This window comes from Bos taurus, chromosome 22 (genome assembly GCF_002263795.3).
Source record: "Bos taurus isolate L1 Dominette 01449 registration number 42190680 breed Hereford chromosome 22, ARS-UCD2.0, whole genome shotgun sequence".
Lineage (NCBI taxonomy): Eukaryota > Metazoa > Chordata > Mammalia > Artiodactyla > Bovidae > Bos > Bos taurus.
Genome location: NC_037349.1, coordinates 7,899,746 through 7,907,004, shown reverse-complemented (window position 1 = coordinate 7,907,004; position 7,259 = coordinate 7,899,746). Strand labels below are relative to the sequence as shown.

At 40.6% G+C, this 7,259-nt stretch overlaps 1 protein-coding gene across 26 annotated transcripts in view; it reads left to right on the top strand.

Moving 5' to 3' along the window:
- CLASP2 (cytoplasmic linker associated protein 2) overlaps positions 1 to 7,259 on the top strand; it is a 175,597-nt gene that overhangs the window by 2,232 nt on the left and 166,106 nt on the right. The gene's annotated exons all lie outside the window — the stretch shown is intronic.

Here is a 7,259-nt window from a genome sequence, read left to right as displayed (position 1 = left end):
TGTCTTCTCAAGGACATGAATTCATCAATTTGGATCTCTCCTGCCTGAATCATTATTCCTCTCCTTTCTACTGAATTCTATAAGACCTTTTCTGACATTGTTCCGGAGAAGGCATTCTAATTAGTTTATTTTAAATTTATATACTGAGTTACCAAGCTAAGTCATCATTTTTTACTGAAGGTACAATGACTATTGAAATCTTTTGAAAAAAAGTGTATCAGTTTTTTGAATATACACACAAATAGAAGTGTACTTAAATTTCAAATTATGCTGAACAAAATAGTTTTTCTTCGGATTTGTTAGTACTTCACAATTTGAGTGTCTTTAATAACATTCATTGCTTCAGTGAATTTGAGTGCGTATACTTAATGCTAAGTATTTTTCCAGATATTGAGAACCCACCTATGGACAAGACTAGAAAGGCTTATTCACTCAGCTTCAGTTGGGTGTTAAGTAAGGACCTACAATGTGCAGACACTCCTCTGGGCACTTGAGATACAGAAGGGGGTGGCAACCCAGTCCATTATTCTTGCCTGAAGACCCATGGACAGAGGAGCATGGTGGGCTATATATATAGTTCACGGGGTCACTAAGAGTCGGACACAACCGAGCGACTAACATTATTACATGAGGACCTACGATGTACAGATATTCTTCTTGGCACTGGGATACAAGAATGAAAAAATGACAGAAGTCCTTGCCTTTGTGTGCTTGGATTCTCGTGGGGGCTGAGGAATAAACAAGATAAATAACTGGAGTCTCTTCTGTTTTAGATGATGATAAATGCTTTGGAGAAAAGCAGTGAAGGGAATAGAAGCATTGGGTAGGATGCAGATGTGTGAATTTTAAGTTGTCGGTGAAGACCTCACTGAGGGGAGTGAGATTGCTGCTGTCACGGAGATCCTATTAGAAAGAGGAAGGCAGATGGGTATACAGATTTGTTCCATGTAATAAGTGCTTATGAATCAACTGATGTGAAAGAATGAGGCGAAGATGAGACTGTTTGGGATGTAAAGGAAGTGAGATGAAATTTGAGTACGTTTAGGAAAGAAATATAGGAGTGAAGAATGCCTTTGGGCAGAGGAAACCACAAATGCAGAGAACTTAGTTCTGCTGAGGAACATAAAGTAGGCCAGTGTGGCTAGAGTTTCTAAGTGAGTTGAGGTGTTCAAAGAGGTGAAACTGGGGAGGCAGGTAGAAAGAGCTGTATAGGATTTTATTCTAAATCATTAGAGGGTTTTTACTTAGAGGTTTGGCTGCTTTGTGAGGTGAGTGAAGTGAGGGAAGTTGCTCAGCCGAGTCCGGCTCTTTGTGACCCCATGGACTGTAGCCTACCAGGCTCCTCAGTCCATGGAATTTTCTAGGCAAGAGTACTGGAGTGGTTGCCATCTTTGTGAGGAGTGGACAGTTAAAGCAGCAAAAGAATCAGAGAGTTGGTGGCTCAGACTGGTTAGGTAACAGTGGCAGTACTTGAGAAGTGAGAGATTGGGGTGTGATTTAATGGTAGAGCCAACGGCATTGAGTATGAGGGTTGAGAGAGAGGAATTGGGGGTCACTGCATTGCTTAAGCACTAATAGAGGGTAGTGTTTACTGAAATGGGGAAGACTGAGAAAACAAGTCAGGTGAAGGAAGTAAAAAGTTAGGTTTGAGAAGGTGGTTTGACATCCAAGTTGAGATGTTAAACCAGCAGTTGGGATCTTCAGCTGAGTGGAGAAATCATTAATTAAAGGTTTAAAAATGTGTGGATAGGTATGTACATTATATAAAATATATATGCTCTGGCATTTGATTTTGGTAAGTCCTGTGATTTTCAGTTCAGTTCAGCTCGGTTGCTCAGTCGTGTCCGACTCTTTGCGACCCCATGAATCACAGCACACCAGGCCTCCCTGTCCATCACTAACTCCTGAAGTTCACCCGAACTCATGTCCGTTGAGTTGGTGAAGCCATCCAGCCATCTCATCCTCTGTCGTCCTGTTCTCCTCCTGCCCCCAATCCCGCCCAGCATCAGAGTCTTTTTCCAATGAGTCAACTCTTGAGGTGGCCAAAAAGCTGAAACTGGAGTTTCAGCTTCAGCATCAGTCCTTCCAAAGAACACCCAGGACTGATCTGCTTCAGAATGGGCTGGTTGGATCTCCTTGCAGTCCAAGGGACTCTCAAGAGTCTTCTCTAACACCACAGTTCAAAAGCATCAATTCTTCAGCACTCAGCTTTTCTTCACAGTCCAACTCTCACATCCATACATGACCACTGGAAAAACCAAATTTAAAAATGGTGTTATAGCAATAAACCTTGTAAAATGTTCCTTGTAAAATGTAGTTAAATATGATAACCACCATTTGAAGAGCCCTTGGTGAGTACCACGCATTGTCTCTGTGCTTTGTTTCCATTATCTCATTTCATCTTTAAGGTGGCCTTAGAAAGCCAGTACTGTTTCCTCATTGTGTAGAAAAGATGTCAGTGTTTTGGCTTAGGTCCTAGACCTGGTAAATTGGTAGAGTACTTGAACCAAGGGACATTAGAATTTTCCTTTCCTTTTCTGTACTTTGGTAAACCTCTTCAACATCCTATCACTTGTCATCTCTACTCTTTTTTATTTTGTCTGTCTGTAAATGTAATAAGTAGACTCTCAAAATGGGAAGAACACTAAATAGCATTTATATTATAACTGTGTAGTGCTGGGCTAGTAACATGCTAGGATTTCAAGTCTTTTCTTGTAATACAAAATCACAGCTCTTTTACCATCTGAAGGATGATGCCACCTTCCAGTGTTAGCAAAACCTTGATTGTATATCTTATAAACCATCAATTTCTTACAGTATACTATTTTTTTTGTTTGAAGTCTGTCTGTATATATGGATCTTGTCTTTTTCGCTTGCCTGCCACATTGGAAGAACATCCAGGTTTTTAACTTTTTACTATTCACATTGTTCTTTTGCATTGTCACCTGTATGTGTGTATGAGAGTTCTGTAGGGTAGTGATTGTGAACCCTGTCCAATTTAGTGCCCCCTCTTTTTTTTTTTTTGGCTGTGCCATGTGGCATGTGGGATCTTAGTTCCCTGACCAGGGATCAAACGCATGCCTCCTGCAATGAAAGTATGGTGTCTTAACCACTAGACTGCCAGGGAAGCTGCCAGCACCCTCTTTTAATGCTCCCCCTTACAATCCTGAAATAAAGTTTATAGATAATACTCAATACACATCATTTTTAAAAATCCCCAGTATGTTCTCACTGTACTATAAAGGAAAATTACATATAGTTACAATGAGATAAAATGTTTCAGTGTATAAATGTGCCAGCCTGATTACCCAGGGAGACATAATGCTAGTCAGATGGCTGCCCCAGTCCATGTTGCTGTAAATGTTACCACTGCCAATTCAGACCACTACTGGTGTGTGGTTGCTGGTGGTTCAGACTTTACAAGTGGCATTACTGTCAGTGATTGTGATATTCTGGAACTCTAAATTCTGAACCTTGTTTCATTCCTTTCGTATAGTTTGTATAATTTCTTTCTTTATTTACTAATTGTGAAAATAATGAGGTAAAAGTAACTAGCATGCTTCAGTGTTGGCCAGATAGTTTTTATTATCATACGAAGTCTTGCATTTAAATATGTCTAATACATTTCAAGTTCCTTAACCAGGGATTGAACCCATGTCCCCTACAGTGGAAGGGTGGAGTCTTAACCACTGAATCTTCAGGGAAGTTCCCAGTTATTATTCTTACTAATATCCAAACTGTTCTATCAGATGACCCTAAGAATCTTTGGTAGTCTTTGCTCTCCGGTATCATGAGATCATATTCCTGCTCCTGCCCTGGAATCAGCTACTTGGTTCCTTTTTGTGGGAAATGGTATGTGGAAACTATAACGTAGGTGCTCATGGAACTTATTGTTACTCATTTGATCTTTGTTTCTAGATTTTTTAATTTTAAAGAATAATATTTCTTCAGTTCATACTGATATTCAGATTCAAGACTGCAGTTTTTGCTATTTTTATATATCTTCCATCTATATCTCCTTTTATCAACAGAAATTCTAAATAACATTGACAGTTTCTCTTTGGCAGAGTTTTGTTTTTGTCTTTAGGGTATATCCCACTAGAGAGGGACAGTCAAATTGCTTTATTTTAGTCACTTGGAATAGTCTTCTGTGTGGTTATGCTGTTAATTGAGTATACATTTCAGTTTACTTGGGCTTCCTGGTGGCTCAGATGGTTAAGAATCTACCTGCAGTGTGGGAGACCTAGGGTTGATCCCTGGGTCGAGAAGATCCCTAGAGAAAGCAATGGCAACCCACTCCAGGATTCTTGGCTGGAGAATTCCGTGGACAGAGGAGCCTGGGTGGGCTACAGAGTTCATGGGGTCTCAAAGAGTTGGACATGACTGAGTGACTAACATCCCATTATGTTTACTTATTTTATTTCATTTTCAATGAAATTAGTTATTGCTGCAAAGAAGGTATATTCAAAGTAGTCTGTTTTCTTTGTCTGTGACTTATACCCTATTCCCAGCCATAAAATTATTTTTTTCTGATTATCTTTCCATTGTTGTTATTTTTTAAACATTCATAACTATATCCCTTAATATTTGTAGCCCTCCTTTAAAATTTCTTTTAATTAAAATTTTTTAATTGGAGGAAAATTGCTTTACAACATTGTGTTACTTTCTACTACGTGAATCAGCTCTAAGTATACATATATTCCCTTGCTGTTGAGCCTCCCTTCCACCCCCGACCTGTAGTCCCATTTTTAAATATATATTAAATATGTGTCTCTCCAACTTGCTTTTTTCACTTAATGTATCTTGGAGTTCATTGCAAAGCAAAAGTTGGGTAGCCCTCAGTTTTATTTTTAAAGTGTCATAGTACTCAGTAGTGTGGATGGACCATAATTTTTGAATCTGTCTCATACTGATGAACATTTGGGTAGTTTGCAGTCTCTTGCATTAGTCTTTTTGTGTCTTCTCATAATTTTGCTGGTGTATCTTCAGGATAGATTCCTAAGTGAGCTCTTACTAAGAGTGCGTGTTTTTCCTGCTTTTTTCAGATATTGCTTTCATCATCTATGAAATTTTGTGTATGAGTGTGACTGTGCACTTCCAGTTAAGTTTTTAATAGCTTTATTGATGTAATTCACATGTTACACGGTTCCCTCGTTTCAGATGCACACCTCATTGTTTTTTAGTGTATTTGCAGGTATGCATGACCGTCAGCACAGTCGATTTTGGAGCATTTTCATTACCTCAAAAAAAACCCCTGTACCATTTAGCTGTTACCTCCCTACCCCCTACATCCACTAGCCCTAAGCACTACTCATTTACTTTCTCTGTTTGGATTTGTTTGTTCTGGACATTTCTGAGAAGCTGAATCACACAACATGTAACCGTTTGTGTCTGGCTTTTTCACTCCTCAGAAGGTTTTCAAGGTTGGTCCATGTTGCAGCTTGTGTTGGTCATTACCCTGCTGTGTGCTTAGTCGCTCAGTCAGGTCCGACCCTTTGCACCTCCATGGACTGTAGCTCGCCAGGCTCCCCTGTCCCTAGGGATTCTCCAGGCAGGAATACTGGAGTGGGTTGCCATGCCCTCCAGGGGATCTTCCCAACCCTCGTCCCCCGCATTGCAGGCAGATTCTTTACTGTCTGAGTCACCATGAAGCCCATCAGTCATTACTGTTTATGGCCAAATTGTATTTGATTGCATGCATATACCACATTTTGTTTATTTACCAATCTGATGGCCATTTGGGCTTTTCTACCTTTGGGCTGTGATGAATGATGTATAATGACATTGGCATGCAAGCATCTATGTCCTGCTTTAATCCCTTTGGGTATATACCTAGGAGTGGAATTGTTGAGTCCTCATTGTTTCTGCACCCACCCCCCAACTTTGTTGTTGTTGTTCAGTTGCTAAGTCGTGTTTGACTCTTTGTGACCCCATAGACTGCAGCGTGCCAGGCTCCTCTGTCCTCCTCTATCTCCTGGAGTTTGTTCACATTCATGTTCATTCAGTCAATGATGCTATCTAACCATCTCATCCTCTGCTGCCCCCTTCTTTTGCCTTCAGTCTTTCCCAGCATCAGGGTCTTTTCCATTGAGTTGACTGTTCACATCAGGTGGCCAAAGTACAAGAGCTTCAGCTTCTGCATCTGTTGTTCCAGTAGATATTCAGGGTTGATCTCCTTTAGGATTGCCTGGTTGGATATCCTTGCAGTCCAAGGGACTCTCCAGAGTCTCCTCCAGCACCACGATTCGAAAGCATTGATTCTTCAGCGCTCAGCCTTCTTTATGGTCCAACTCTCACATCCATACATGACTACTGGACAAACCATAGCTTTGACTAGATGGACCTTTCTCAGCAAAGTGGTGTCTCTGCTTTTTAATATGCTGTCTAGGTTTGTCATAGCTTTTCTTCCAAGGAGCAAGCATCTTTTAATTTCATGGCTGCAGTCACTATCCACAGTGATTTTTGGAGCCCAAGAAAATAAAATCTGTCACTGCTTCCACTTTTTCCTCTTCTATTTGCCATGAAATGATGGGACTAGATGCCATGATCTTAGTTTTTTGAATGTTGAGTTTGAAGACAGACTTTTCACTCTTGTCTATCACCCTCATCAAGAGGCTCTTTTAGTTCTTTATTTTTTGCCATTAGAGTAGTATCATCTATATGTCTGTGGCTGTTGATACTTCTTGCAGTCTTGATTCCAGCTTGTAAATCCTCTACATACACTTTAGGCTGTCTCTTTTTTCTTGTACTTCAGAGAGGGGTTTTCTCCTTTCCCCAGTGGTAAACTGCGGTTGCTTCTTCTTACCTTGCTGCCTCGTTTATGAGTAGTGGGGCTATTCTGTTTTCCTGGCCCAGCTTCAGTCTTAGGAACCCTCTGTCCCTGACCCTTAAGGTAAAGCTCTGTCAGAAATCCTGTCCCTCCTCACCTGGAGAGCTTTAACCACGAGAGCCCAGCGTGGTTTCCTGCTCCTGCCCTTGAAGTAGAAGGCTTTTTTTTTTTTCCCTTTTCTCTTAGTAGTTGTTAGTTTTTACCTCTGTCAGGAGGATAACAGTGTTTCTCTTTCCATCTGTAGCTTCAAACTTTTGTTTCTTATAGGACAAGGAGCTGGAAAAGGTTTGTGATTTGCTTGCAGAGGTAGCTACTCGTTTCTACCAAGACTTGTAACTACCAAGAGACTTTCTCTGATCTCCCACCCTGTTCTCAGTCTTAATTGTGAGTGTCTAGTGGAGGTTTGTGGAGAAAGCCTGCAAGTAGACGT